This window comes from Plecotus auritus (assembly GCF_963455305.1).
Source record: "Plecotus auritus genome assembly, chromosome: 12".
Classification (NCBI taxonomy): Eukaryota; Metazoa; Chordata; class Mammalia; order Chiroptera; family Vespertilionidae; genus Plecotus; species Plecotus auritus.
Genome location: NC_137778.1, coordinates 13,214,527 through 13,230,198, shown reverse-complemented (window position 1 = coordinate 13,230,198; position 15,672 = coordinate 13,214,527).

Sequence of the window (15,672 nt, the reverse complement as noted above, 5' to 3'; positions counted from 1 at the left end):
TTTTCTTCTTACAGGGCAGCTGCTTAACTAGGTATGAGAGAGAAAGCAATCTTATGGAATTAATTCATACTGATGTGTGAATGAATGACTGATTCGCACATAATCCTCAAATGGTGCTTTTTTTAAATATATTTTTATTGATTTCAGAGAGGAAGGGAGAGGAAAAGTGAGATAGAAACATCAATGATGAGAGGGAATCATTGATTGGCTGCCTTCTGCACGTTGGACCAAGCCTGCAACCCAGGCATGTGCCCTTGACTGGAATCGAACCTGGGACCCTCCAGCAGGCCGACACTCTATCTTCTGAGCCAAACCAGTGAGCGCAAGTTTCAGTTTTTGGAAGAAAATTTTTACTAACCCTACATGATATCTAGATATCTCCATCCTCAATATAAATTGGAAAAAAGGAAGGTGTTATAGGAAAAGTTTCCACTAGGTTGTCAACTATGGGTTTCTTGAGACCAGATACCATATCACTTTGGGTACTCAGTCATCTAGCCCAATCAATTGGATACCTAATCAACATGTATGAATTGACAGGAACAGAAAGAGGGAATAGGAAGGAGAAGGGAGAGAGAGGAAAGGAGAACCAGGGGAATGAAGGGAGAGAAAAGATAAGAGGGAGGAAGGGAAGGAGGAGTCAAGGAGAGGAAAGCAAGGAAATCAGAAGAGAGAGAAAGAGAACTAAACACACTCCAAATGATGGCATAGTTTCTGTTTTCTTTCCACTACAGTGAGGAGGGACTTATTCCAATAGAAACAATAGGAAATGCTGCCCTTTAAAGTGCCAACAAGAGAATGGAGCCAGAAGACGCCGAGCCCTCAGGAAAGATATTGATCAGAGCCACACATTTCTATTCTCCAGCGCAGTAGAAATGACTGCAGACAGATGACTGGCCACTATCAAGTAGCCTCCCAAGGGACCCCTGTACCCGGAAGAATGGTTCCAAGATATCTAATGATCACAGGAACTCAGGCACTAACCCAGTTAGGGTTATAAAAATTTATCTCTGTAGATTCAATATGATTAGAGAGACTGCATTCATCTGTAGAAGGCCGCAGTGGGATTTTCCAAATGCAAACGGGAACTTGAGAGAGAAGTGGAGGTCAGAGGTGGGGAGCCAGGACCACCAATTTTCTTTTGGGTCTCAGGACAGAAGAGAAGAAATCTTTTTTAGACGCTAAAGAAGAAACGTGAAGCAGCAGATCCTGGCTACAGAGAACCAGCGACCAGATGTCCCGGAATTCAGAGAGAAATGGGCTCAGGCGCTCGGAACAATGGAATCCTTGAGCAAGGTCGGCCCAAGAACCAAAGGGTATTCATTCTTGCCAGGATATCGAGGGAGCATACTCTTTATCCTCTGGGATTAGCCTGCTTTAGATAAGTGTATCAGAAAGAGCTCGGCTCAGCTCACAGCCAGTGAGATTGGATGTGTTTAAATGCTTGCTTCCATCTGTACCAGCAGGGAAACCACGGTGCCTGGATTTAGTTTCAAACAGAATCTTGACCCTACCACTCTGGTTTTTATGACTTTGGTCAAGCCCCTTAATCTCTGTAATCCTTCATTTCCTCATCTGTAAAGTGGAAAAAACTTCCCCTTTCTCTGTACCGTTTAATAAGCGTTTTTCTATTGCTAGACACTCCGCACTCACGAATGCAATCTTCTTTTCTCATTACCACCACCCGACCGGGTAGCATCGTCTTTTGACAAATGGGCAACACGAGGCTTGGAAAGATTGCCACAGTTCCAAGGTCATACAGCTGGGAAGTGCTGGACTGGAATTGACACTTGATCTAACTTCAAAGTCCACAGCCTCAAACTGGGTGTCCTCCCCTCCCCCCAACACACACACCCCAGATGTCCTAAAACCACACTGCTGAACAAAGATAGAGGTTTTCCATGCTTCTGTTCAAATACAGCTGAGGGAACATGTTCCTTCTCCCATCCTGATACCGTTGTGATTAACCCAGTCATTAATAACAGGAAAGGCGCAAGGGGAGAAGACCACATTAGAGGCATGCCATTTGGACAGCTTCCCCAGGAAGCTACAACTTGACACCCCCAGGGGCCCAACAAAGGGGAGACAGACATGCCCAGTCAAGTTGGGATGACTAGAGAAGATGCTTGCCCTCAGCCACACCTGAGAACAAAGGTCAATGGCCAGAATGGGCGTGGCCACTGCAAAGGCACAAAATGTGGGATATGTAAGCCCCTGAACATAGGGATTCACTCTCTCGTGCTCTTAGGACTCCTTTTTTTAAAAATATTTCTTATTGATTTCAGAGAGAGGAAGGGAGGGGGGAGAGAGATAGAAACATCAATGATGAAAGAGAATCATTGATTGGCTGCCCCCTGCACACCTCCTACTGGGAATCGAGGCTGCAACCTGAGCATATACCCTGACTGGGAATTGAACCGTGACCTCCAGGGTCAATGGGTTGACACTCAGCCACTGAGCCACACTGGCCAGGCTCTTGGGACTCTTGAGACTTGTGTGACTGGGTTTGTGGGGCTCTCATGCATTCGCCCACGTGGCCCACGGCCATGCGAACCCCACACACAATGGACTAATGGACTGTAACTAGTCTGATGCTATACTGGACCTGGAAAGAAACTCTGGACACTGGCTTTGCTTCTAGCCTCACTGAAACCCCAGCTACACTTCCATGACTGGACAAAGGGATATGGGACGTTGGAAACTCAGGGATGTAATTCCACAGAAATACTAGTGAAGCTTTCTCCCGTATCGCATCCTCCTGTGTGGGCCTCCGGAAATGCTTACTCCAGTGGTCCCCCAAACCACCCCCCCTTTCCTCTGATAACAATCCCAGTGAGATCTTCAAAAGGGAAGCCCTGCCCGGCCGGCATGGCTCAGTGGTTGAGCATCAACCTGTGAACCAGGAGGTCACGGGTTCGATTCCCAGTCAGGGCACATGCCTGGTTTCGGGTTCGATCCCCAGTAGGGGGTGTGCAGGAGGCAGCCGATCTATGATTCTCACACATCATTGATGTTTCTCTCTCCCTCTCACTTCCTCTCTGAAATCAATAGGAATATATTTAAAAAAAAAAAAAAAAAAAAGGAAGCCCTCCCCTGTTTATCTTTCAGTTAACAGAAGGCACAGGGGCTTTTCTGGTTTTTCTTTATCTCAGTGGCATAGAAATATCCTACCCCTTCAGACTGGGAAACACAGAGCTCAGCCCCAGGTCTCCAGGGAACAGAATTATTGTAAGGAACTGCCGTTTGTCAGCTTTCCTTGGTCCCCTTAACAGGACAAGGGCATTGCCAAATATGGTCCCCGCCTCTGTCCACCCTCAGCGGCTGCAGCCTTGGCATTCAACCGCTCCAGCTTATTAGAGCAACAAATTATCAACATGAGAACTGTGGAGGCATTCAGATGGAAAGCGGTCTCTTTTTTGTGAAGTGACTTCATTGGGAACCATTTTCCCAGCAGCTCAGGGGTCAGAGCTCAGCTGGGGCAGCCACTGAGGAGAGCGTTTGGCCTCTGCTCCTTTTTCTGTTGCCGCCTCTTGGAAAAAGGAGGCGATCGAAGCCACTTTAGGAAAGACCTTTTCAGGCCTGAGGGTCCGTCCATTTGTAAGGTCTGCTGAGAGTCCACCATCTCCGGCTGTGATTCTCCGATTTGTAGCCCGATTTTCCTGTGCAAGGATTTTTAAACCTTTTGCTTCTTGCACTGTCCCCTTCTGCTCCTCGCCCCTAGCCAAGACCTCCCGCAGCCCTGGTGGCGGAGAAAACAAAATGAATTTCAAAGGGATCCTTGCTGGACATAACTCTGAAGGATGCTTGGGGTGGAGGACTGGAGAGAGGTTGAAACAGGTTGGGTTTCTGTTATTCAGATCCTGAAGTGTCTAAAATTGCGTTGGAAATCTGCTTATCTTTTCAGAAGCCTGTGCTCCATTCTGGACCAGCTGGATTTTGACATTTTTGTTGCATTCCCATCACGTTTCCAGCACTCGAACACACAGAATTCTGATCTGCACAGCTGACACGTGATCCTCCTTCATACAGAAGAGCCTCCATTCCCCATGAATCCGGAATAAGCAGGGTGAGCCTCCCAGACACCAATGGGACATCTCTCTCTCTCTCTCTCTCTCTCTCTCTCTCTCTCTCTTCTTTCTATTTTCCCAGAAGGAATGTGAAAAGGGTGAGGTTCAGGATTAGTGGTTGAATGTACTGCAAAAAAACCCCTGCCCATCAGTGTTAAAAAAAGTCAATGCTCCATACGTTTAGTCTGGAAAGAATTCATGGAGAAAGTGAGTTTCGAACATGCTTTGAAAACACTTGACAGATTTGTGGCTCCTTTTATGGACATTTAAACTTTTTTTGTCCAAGAAAATCAAATAACCACACAGTCTTTCTTCTCGCCTAGGAAAATGGCACAGAAATACAGTCTTCCATAGGGAAAACTTGTTCACACTGTGGTAAGAAAGCGTACAGTCATGACGGCACGTGAGTAATTCTGTCATCTAGAGTTTCTAAAAAACGAAGCTGAGCTGAGACCTTTCGGGGGGCTGTGAAGTCAGCTGAGCGGATCATGACCAGCCCTTTTGAAAGGAAATAATCGAACAGGAAACAACAGAAACCACGAGCGTAGGAGTGCAGGTGTGCTCTTGCACGCACACAGGGTCAAACAAACATGTCAAACTCAAAGGCTAACACGGGCTACATAAACGAGGCATGCAGCCCGTGGGCCGCGAGTTTGACATGCTTGGTGTAAAATGTAGTTCTTACTGCAGCTCATAGAGCTCTAAATTTGGCTTCAGAAGACCAAGGTTCTAAATTTGGTTTTTCTATTAAACTGTTACCTTAAGTAGATGCCCCTTCTCTAAGCTTTCCTTTCTTTCAGCACATGTGAAATGAAGGGCTCTGGTAAAACAGGAAAAATTTGCCCTGGCCAGTGTGGCTCAGCTGGTTGACCGTCATCCTGTGCACCAAAAGGTCACCGGTTTGATTCATGGTCAGGGCTCAGACCCAGGTTGTAGGTTTGATCCCTGGTGGGGGCATGTGAGAGGCAGCCCATCAATGTTTCTCTCACATCGGTGTTTCTCTTTCTCTCTCTCTAAGATCAATAAAAACATATTTTAAACATTGGAAAAATACAAATTTATTTCTGCCAAAGTATACCACATCCCAAAGTCAGCTGGAAATGGACTGAGGGTCTTCTGAAGTGACTGCGTAACCGCTCCTCCGGTGACATCTATGTGGCTACCCAAGACCTGACTAAGGTAAGCCTTTGGAGCCATTGGACCCCACTGTCAAAGGAACTTGAAGTTCACTGCAGGTTTTATGGAAGGGATATATTGAGTGATGATGATATTTTAGAAATGAAAATGTCAAAGACCAAATTCTTAGCACAATAACTCACTTGTGGTCTAAGCATCTTCTCTATTGACACTTCATCTCCCTTTAAAAAAATGAAATATCACAAGAAATACCAAGCTGTGTGGATCCTGCCTTGTGAAGGTTACAGCGCAGCTCTGCCCGCCGTTTCCCATCCACATGGAATGCCAGGTGCCACATTGCAGAACCCGAGGTTCTCTTCACGTGCTTTGCTCTGTAAGCTACTCCTTCCTCTGCAGCTGAACAAAGGTCTGACTTTTACTGCATCTGAAGGGCAGTCTGTCGCGGCATTGCTCTGCGGACCAGTCTCGGTCTGCATCAGGACTTCTCGGAGAAGGCATGACCATCCGTTCTCACAGGAATACACTGCAGAGGACCCGCCAATGTTCAGTAGATCTTACACATGTTACGCTGCAATGTCCTTGAACCTGGTCCCTGCTAGCGTCTGAAATTGGGATGTAATGGAACTTGATTTAAGTTTTGATAATCGATTACAGTACAATCATAGCAATAATTGTAATGTTTTGTAGTTATTACTTGTATGTCTTTTCATTACCTTGTGAATAATTTGATGTGTGTGAATTAATCATGGGTATTGTTAGATTCCCCTCCAGCAAGACCATCAACTGGCACATTCAGGCTCATGATAAATGATGCTGAGATTCAATTTATTACTGGAGAAAAGAAAAGGTGTTATCTAAAAAAGAACACAAGTAAACTGCTGGTGTTATTATATTTGGGATCTTACCCTTAAATGTATCACATGTGTGGGATCAAAGTAATTCACTTCTAACCTAAAGGAACCGTTGAAACTTCAAGGGACTTTGGAGACCACCAAGACCTGGGGCTGGCAAACGATGGCCTAGGGGGGGTCAAGTCCAGTCTACCGCCTGTGCCTGTTAGTCAGGTTTTATTGGAACATGGGCACGTTTTTCTATGGGTACTTTCATGCCCCAAAACCTCAAATATTTACTATCTAGCCCTTTACGCAAAACGTTTGATGAGCCCTGATCTAGACAGAATCCTCTGGTTTTATATGTAAGGAAAGTGAGGCCAAAGAGAAGTGACTCGTCCAGACTCATTAACAGCACAGCTGAGATGATACTGGAGGCCTCCCTGTCCTGTTTCTCTGTTTGAATATCCCACTCTGTCTTCACCAGTCTGAAGATCTGATTCAGAACAGCCACAAAGCTGTCCCTGCGTCCCTCTGCTTCTCCAAGGCAGTATCTGTGAGCCTCTCGGAGCTGATGGGTAACGTCTTGTTTTCCCATGCATGTCCATTTGCAGGTGGAGTGACAGGGTCTCAACCTGAACCTAGACTTTGTTCACCCTGGATCCAGCCATCCTCGGGCATGTTTGGAGAATCATGGCCTGGGCCTCCCAGGAAAGAACTCATCTTCAGGAGCAAAGGGTAGAGTTGCACAAATCTGGGTCCAGGGGAGAGGAGCAGAGAAACTAGATGGTCCTCCCTCTAGGCACGAATGACACCTGCTTGAGCCCTCGGGAGAAAGGGCTGCAATAAGGAAAGAATTAAGACTAAGTGAGTTGTTCCACAGAAGCTGGCAGGGGCGTGGAGGGCATTAGACAGTGCAGAGGATTGGTGGCCGTGGTGCCGGTGGCTGTGGCACATGAGAGGTGGAGAGTGGTGGACTCCAGGCGGCTTCACTGGCATACGTGATCTGTATAACAGAACTCAGCACAGCAAGCCAAGGCATGAGGAAAATGATGGATGCTGGCCATAGCCCAGAGGACTATTTTATGGACACACTAGAGGCCTAGTGCACAAATTCGTGTGTGTGTGTGTGGTGGGGGGGGTCCGGTGGGCCTGCCCTGATCAGGCCCTGATCAGGCCCTGATCAGGGCCGGGCCAGCTGGGGAAGGGGCCGCGGGCGATTGGCCAGCCAGCCTTGCCCCCGATAGGGCTGGGTTTGCTGGCTGCAGTGGGCGTCATAGCAACTGGTCATTCCGGTAGTTACGGCATTATGGTCTCTGGCTTTATATATATATAGATGTGATGTGCTCCTTGGGGTCCCCTAGAACCAGGCGGGAGAACTATGAGGAGGCTGGAGGATTCATAGTAGCAAATGGGACCGAACAAGAGAAATCTCCAGCTGGTCCAGCAGGTAGCAATAACAGTTACAAGTGCCAATCAATCCTCTCACCTGCCTTTGCCAGTTTTAGAATGCCACAGAGGCGAGTTGGAGCTTTTCCCAAGCCATACCCTCAGAGATGGACAGTTATGCCTCCAGAGCTCCATTGCTGAGTTCATTAACCCTGGTTCAACAGGGCAGGGCTATCCTCTCAGCCATTCGACAAGCAATTCCCTCACTGTCAGGTACCGCATGCCTGTAAAGACTGTCATTGTAGTTGATGGTATTGGCATAGCCAACCTACACTTGAGTGGGATCCAGAGAAATGGCTTTCGGTCTATGAGGGGAAAAGCAAAAGAGAACAAATACGTTTTTAACAACTACAATTCCCATTCATAACAGGAAATACTGGCTTATAAACCTAGGGCTTAAAATAAGTCAGACAGAGAGAGGTAAGTCTATTCATTCCACGTGGGTGATTATTTCCAAGGAACATGGAGGAAGATGGGAAAATGGCAAAAGAGGGAGGGAGAAAAGTCCACAGGGGCTGCAGTCTGGATCCCATAACTTCTGAACACCACTTTCTGGCCTTACGTGTGGTCATGTACGGTGACTTTATTAATAGGCAAATGGCCTGTGAATCTTATAAAGAGTGAAGTTGTGTGTTAAGAAAAATTATCTGAAATTTAACATGTTCCCTTTAGTGTCATGCCGCTGAATCATCTAACAAGCCCACCCAAGGATTATGGGATGCCTGCCCTAGGGAGGTGACTTAGACTTACTAACTACTGATGGTGAGGGCCAGACTCTATAAAGTTTGGTGTTAAGAAGATTGCTACGTGGCAAATGACCTTTATTCGGTAGAAATGCAAATGAATTCTATCAAATAGAAAACATAACCCCAAGTCTGATCTTATCGCCATGTGGGATATTAACAACTTTTATGTAACTCTGCAAACCTACTTCCCACATCTTTTCTTTTAATGGTCATATATAAAAGTCTCTTGTGTTTGCCTTTGATTTGGCTTTGTCGTCCTGCGGTTCCCTCCCTAATGAGGTACATAAATCTTCGACTGTGTGACTATATGAACATCATGTTTTCAACATTTTATAGAACCTCTCTCCTCCAAAATTCACCATGGGCCTCCCTGTTTGTAATTACCCATCGTATTCCGTGCATCATATCGAGTTGAATTCATCTGGCTTCCATTTCTCAGCTGGCAGATTAGACAAAGTCTCTTTATTTTAAAAATGAAAGAGAGCCCGGCTGGCGTGGCTCGGTGGTTGAGCACTGCCTTACGAACCAGAAGGTCACAGTTCAGTTCCCTGTGGTGCGGGCTTGATCCCCAGTGTAGGGTGTGTGGGAGTCAGCCGATCAATGATTCTCTCTCATCACTGATGTTTCTCTCTCTCTCTCCCTCCCCCTTCCTCTCTAAAATAAATAAAAACGTATTTTTAAATGAAAGTTCAGAAAAAAATAAAATAAAAATAAGGAAAATAAAAAATGAAAGTTCATTTCTACTTTGAAGTCAATTCACTTTGGCAAGTTGCTCTGTGACCTTTTGGGTCCAGTGTTATACTGGTTACTCCAGCAATTACAGAAAAAAGATCATAGTTCTGTCCTTACGTGTCTTACAGACCAAATGGGGAGATGAATCATATGCATTTGTTAGTTAGTCATCTGCCTTGAGACACTGCTGTGGTATGCTCAGACCAGTTAGCCACCTTGAGCTCTGAGGTTAATCTCATTTTTTTCCGGGATCCAGGGGGGAAAAACTTAGCAAGGAAGATGAGTGGAGCTGTAACAAGTTTCTGCCTCTCTGGGCTCCCACCCAAACTAATCGGCCTGGGAGACAGATTTCCCCTCCAGCCAGCATCTTGTTCAGCATTTCTGCTCATCACGCTTCTGGCACTGCTTCCTCAGAGGACCGTCCATCATTCCTAAACCATCGCCCGTCTTCTTGATAAATCAGCAGACAGATGCCGGGGATGCAGGATGGAGATACAGAAAATACACCTGATTCAGACTCATTCCTTCCTCCTTCTTGTTACCTTGGTTTCTCATATCAGAGAGAATCATCGGGCAGTCTGGCGGTGAACCAGGAGGAGTGTGTGTGTGTGTGTGTGTGTGTGTGTAGGTTTGGGGTGGGAGCTGTTGGAGCAAAAAGATTCCTGGGTCCAGCCAGCATGGCTCAGTGGCTGAGTGTTGACCTATGAACCAGGAGGTCACGGTTCCATTCCTGGTCAGGGCACATGCCCAGGTTGCAGGCTTGATCCCCAATGGGAGGTGTGCAGGAGGCAGCCGATCAATGATTCTTTCTCATCACTGATGTTTCTCTCTCTCACTCCCTGTCCCTTGCTCTCTGAAATCAATAAAAATATTTTTTAAAAAAAGATTCTTGGGGTGAGTTTGAGGGAAGAAAGCTTCTATATGGGGTGTCCTCTAACCCCTCTGAATTCTTATAGGCCCATCTTTGAGAAAGATTTTGGAGACTGACGCTGACTTTACAGTCTCTTCAAGGTCAGAAACAAAGGCCCGTGTGTTCAGTGTTAACACAAAGGGAGCAGAGGAAAGAGCGGCTTTGGCACCACATGTTCATTTGGATAAGAGGCCAAGAATTGGCTGGGGGTGGAGTGGGGAGAAGGTGGAGACAAATCTGTCCATACTTCTGTTAAACGATTCCATAAATGAACCCAGCTGGGGTCTCCTGTTCCCTTCAGATCCAGATAAGGTTTGTTTGAAGTGTCTGGATTAAGCTAGAGCCCTCTTGCAAATTTCTGTGAATTATTAAGGGAGCCATGATCTGCTTCAGCGCTGGCTCCAACTTTCTGCCCCTGCTGAGTTCTTATTCTCTGCCCTACATCTTATGGCTGTTCCTTTATTTTCACCCTGGTTTTAACTCAAAGATGAAAGAACTGGGCTCTCTTTCCGCAAACTAACCATTCACACATGGAGATGAAGGAAATTTATATGCAGCAACATAAACTATTTTAAGTCGAGCAGTAGATATTCCTCTCCTTGAAAGTCCTTTGGCCACTCTGCCTGTTGTCCCCAATCCTCTTGCTCTTCATGCAAAGGCAACATGGTGGACTACTTAGGGGCATGAAAGCCGACTGATAGCCCTAACCGGTTTGGCTCAATGGATAGAGGGTCGGCCTGTGGACTGAAGGGTCCCAGGTTCGATTCCGGTCAAGGGCATGTACCTTGGTTGCTGCCACAGCCCCAGTTGGGGGTGTGCAGGAGGCAGCTGATCAATGTTTCTCTCTCATTGATGTTTCTAACTCTCTATCCCTCTCCCTCTCTGTAAAAAAAAAATCAATAAAATATATTTTTAAAAAAATAAACAAAACAAAAAAAGAAAGCTGACTGATAGAGATTTTGTCCTAGTCTAACCCTCACCCGCTGTGCACCTTAGTAAGTCACTTCACCTCTCTGTGCCTCATTCTTCTCATCTGTAAAATGGAGGTAATAATCCACCTACCTAATAAAGTAGTTGTGAGCATAAAACAAAATATATATACCAATAAAAAACATTGAAATTCCAATCAAAACCACTAATGACATATCACTTCACATCCACTAGGTTGGCTAGAATAAACAATTCAGATAACAAGTGTTGGTGAGGATGTAGAGAAATCAGAACCCTCAGATGATATCAGAAATGTGAAAATAAGCATAGAGTTACCACGACTCTACAATTCCATTCCTAGGTATACGCCCCAGAGAAATAAAAGCATACATATGTTCACACATAAGCTTGTACAATGCTTATAGCAGCACTATTCATAATAGCCGAAAGGTAGAAACAATTCAAATTTCTATCAACTGATGAATAGATATTCGGCCACAAAAGGAATGAAGTACTGACAAGCTATAATATAGAAGCATCTTGAAAACAGTATGCTACGTGAAAGAAGCCAGTCATAAAAGACCACATACTATATGATTTTTTTTTCATTTCATATGAAACATCCAGAACAAGTAAATCTACAGAAAGTAGATTAGTGATTGCTTAAAGCTACGGTAATGGTTGGGGTGTGGTACTAAAGGCATTAATAGCTAAAGGAGATGGGGTTTCTTTTTTTTTCTTTTTTCTTTTTTTTTTTTTAATTGATTTCAGAGAGGAAGGGAGAGGGAGAGAGACATAGAAACATCAATGATAAGAAAGAATCATTGATTGGCTGCCTCCTGCACGCCCCTCACATTGGGGATGGAGCCCATAACCTGGGCATGTACCCTAATCAGGAATTGAACCATGACCTCCTGGTTTATAGGTCAACGCTTAATCACTGAGCCAAGCTGGCTGGGCTGGGGTTTCTTTTTGAAATAATAAAAACGTTCTAAAATTGGCATGGCTCAGGAAGCCTTGGGCTTTTTAGAAAAGGGGACCACTATTCCGCCTGCTAGAAAACAGGTTTTTCCCTTCTGTCAGCCTTCATCCCTGCCTCTAATGCACACACTCACACACAGTGCGATGTTTCATTTGGTCATTTGTTTGAAAGTCTGTTCCTTTGGCTCCTGCAGAGGTTTCAGGATACCCTTCCCTTTCTCTCCCCACCCTCAAGCCCACCCTGAGGATTTGCCTCTTGCGAACCAGTACATTGGGGCGTTGCTCGGGGGATAGGATCAGCTTTTCTCTTCAGCCTATCCAAGGAGCTTTTCTTGAGGGTGGACAGTGGTTTGGAGAATGTAACAACAAATAAGAAAGAGTGGGGTCCTCAGCCTCACTACCAGGTTTAGACAACCAATGGGAAAATCTAGAGGTGGGCATGATTACGTTTGATAATGAACTGATGATTCCACAGAGATGACCATGGGAAGGGGGCCGGAAAGATGAGTGCGGGTTAACAGCTTGGACGTGGTGATGGGGCATTCCATGCAAAGGAAGCAGGATGGCCAAAGACCTCCATCCTCTGACCCTGCTTCATTTTCTTCCAGTATTTAGCTCCACCTGAAATTACATTTTTGCCTAGCTTCTGTTTATTTTCTGTCTCCCCGTTCCAGCTACACCATCCTCTCTGAGGGCAGAAGCATGTCTGCCTCACCCATTGCTCAGCACATATCTGTAGAATGAACAAATCAATGGGTGTGCATGGGAAAGGGAGAGAATTCCTATGATCTCTACAAGTATGTAGGTGGTTTCATGTCATCCTTAGCAATACCACTCTCCAAGAAAGACATCATTATCTCTACCTTGCAAATAAGCAAACTGAGGTAAGACAAAGATCAGCAACTTGCCCACGGTCACACGCTCAGTAAAAGGTTAAGCTTGGATCAAAGCCTGGGCCACCAGGTTCCAAAGAGAGGACTATACCAAGAAGAGCCTAATCAAGGCCTGAGCGCTGACCGAACTGACCAGACAAGAAAGGGAGAAACCCCCTCAACGATTCCTCTCCATCCAGGCCGCTGGTCCTGACGCGTGGCCTTGGCTACTAGCTATTTAACTTTGGGAGAATTACCTAATTTCTCTGAGCATCTGTTTCTCCTGCAAAATAATGATGGATGCTACATTTAAGGTTGTTGTGAGATGATGTAGGCAAAGCACCCAGGATGGTTCCAGGCCCATAGTAGGTGTTCAATAAATCTTTCCCCATGACTCCCTGCTGTCTTTTGGCCATGCAAATGCTATTCTCCGAAGGAGGACCAAAGAGGCAGGAGGTGTTAGGACATCTGGCCCCAGCGTAGGTAAAGGAGTGGACAGTCTCATGAAGGAAATAAGCAACAAGCTAGGCCTGGGAGAGGTGGATGGATAAGAAGCTAGGAAAGTACCCAACAGAGAAAACTTCCGTCTCTGCAAGATAATCTCTGACTCCTCCAGAAGGAAGGTTCAGGCGAGCAACCAGAATTCCAAGTCATTGTGGCCAATCTCTTCCCTGCAGAAAAGGGGTCGCCACAGCGTGGTGACGGGGAGCCAGGGGACCATTTGGCCTGGGCCTCATCCATACAAATTTGGTGGTGTCTCCAAAGGAAGTTATTCAAAGTTGTAATTTTGGGCTTGTATTAGGAATGTCTATTTTAGAATTGATGTGTGAGTTTAATTATACACTGCACCTGCTTGAGACTTTCCATTTCTTAAAATACAGTGTTCACTGCTCTACAAAAATTGTTTCCTGAAATAAACGCACCATCTGTGGAATCATTTTTATAAGGTATTAACGTATAAATATAAACAATGAATTATACCACAAGTGTTTGTGCCTGTTTCTGAATTTCTGCGTTTGCTGTGTGTTGGCTAGGGATCTCTGCAGCTCGGAGCCCAGGACGGCAGTAGCCCAGCACAGCCAGAGGCGAGGGGAAGTGCTGCTACTGTTCTTGTTCACAGCGCCACCTGGTGTTTGCAACTCATAAAATATCAAACTTCTTCATCCTTAAGAACTGGAATTTGCTGAATAAAATCCCCACAGCTACTTTCTGAAACTTTCTCTCTCCAAAATCTCATTTTTATTCACTTGAAAAGAATGTGGCTTATAAGCAAGAATAATCCAAAATAACAGTAGACGTGCCAGGTCTTCCTGATGGGTGGAAGTTTTACAAAGTCTCTAACGATCAGAGCTGATGAAAAGAGCCCAAGTGAGTACCTCATCCGTGAAAGCACTCAAGCAGAGGCTGGAGACTGCCTGGACAGGTGGCACACGGGTCACGTGGCAGATTGGATCACAAGACCATTTCCTAATTTTGCTTTGAAATATACCTGGAGAGTTGAAAAACAGGTGGTCACTGGCTTTCAGGGTTGAAGTCTGTTTTCTTGCCACTTCTTTTTCTGCTCCTATCAGTTTCCATAAAGCCTAGGAGAGGACACTGGTCCTCCCCAATTTTCATGCATCCAGTATGGGCTGGAGATGACAGAGGTGATAGTGCAAAGTCACAGAGGCCTCAGCACTCTCTCCCCACTGTCCCTAAGTGGCCAGGCATTTATCCTCAAGTCCAGTCCTGTTGGTTTCTGCAGAGAACAGAAGAAAGAACAGGCAGTCTTTGGACTTCAGGACTCTGATTCCATGTCTGTTTGTATCAGTGAGGGACTGCTAACAGCAGAGGCCTGGCCTCCGTGGCTTCAACAGATTAGGGGTTTAGATTTCACATAAGAGGGCAAAGGGAGGCCGGTAGGACCGGCGTGGCTGCTCCAGAATGTGATCAGAGACCAGGCTCCTGACCTTCTGCTCCACATCTTCTATGCACAGAGCCTCCGTCCTCAGGAGCCTCGGCGGCAAAAGGGAAGAAGAGGGAAGCGGGTGCTCCTCCGAGCTGGAGCGCCCCCCTGAAGGTCTGCCCAATGGTTAGTGCACACTTCCCTGGCCACACCTTATTGCAAGGGGACTAGGAAATGTGTTAGCTGCATATTGTGCCACCCTAATAAAATCCAGGGCTCTGTGAGGGAAGGAGGAGGTGAACACAGGCAAACTACAGCTCTCTCTCTCTCTCTCATCCCTGTCAGCAGAGTGGGCATTATTCCCTACTTGATAAAGATGAGGAAGCTGAGAAGTAGCCAGGAGCACCTGCAATAGGTCGGTGGTGATGTGGGTCTATGCATTTCCACTACATTCCTCTTCCCGAAGCTCAGTGCCAGCTTTGAAAGATAATGAGCACAAAGTAGAAACCAATGACCATCTGGACAAACACCAGCTGTGAGCCCAGGGCCATCCCTCCAGTGGGGAGTCAAACTGACAGATGAAGGGGCTGCAGAGGGCAGTGAGGACAAGGGCTGCAGGACACTGGGCTCCGTGTCACTCCCTGGGTTGGCAAGAGGTAGCCAGCTGTGGCCGTGACTCAGCTGGGAGGACAGATTGGCAGGAAATCAGTGCAGCTTCCAAGTCAGCCAAGCGGCAGGCAAGCGAGGCTCCAATTCCCACCGGTCACAGCCAGCTGCAGAGGCCCAAGACTGAAGAACGTGACAGCTGGGCCAGGAGCAGCCCAGAAATGTGTCACCCCTCCCGCTGAGGGGGGCCATCAGGAAGATGAGCAAGCGCAGATGTTTCTCCAGCAGAGGGTGACACCTGGGTGGAGCTGCCCACCAGGAGCAGGCTCAGATTTCCCTGTGCAGGGGAACGAGCCCTCGTGTGGCAAGCAGACCAGTCAGGACCCCTCTGGAGACTGTTGAGACAGCCAGCCCATTGTTATGAGCACAGCCTGGAGCTGTTCCTTCTCATGCCCTCAGCTCCCACAGGAGTTAAGGACAATGTGGCCAGAGGTGTAAGGGAAACCCTGGGATTACATTGGAACACA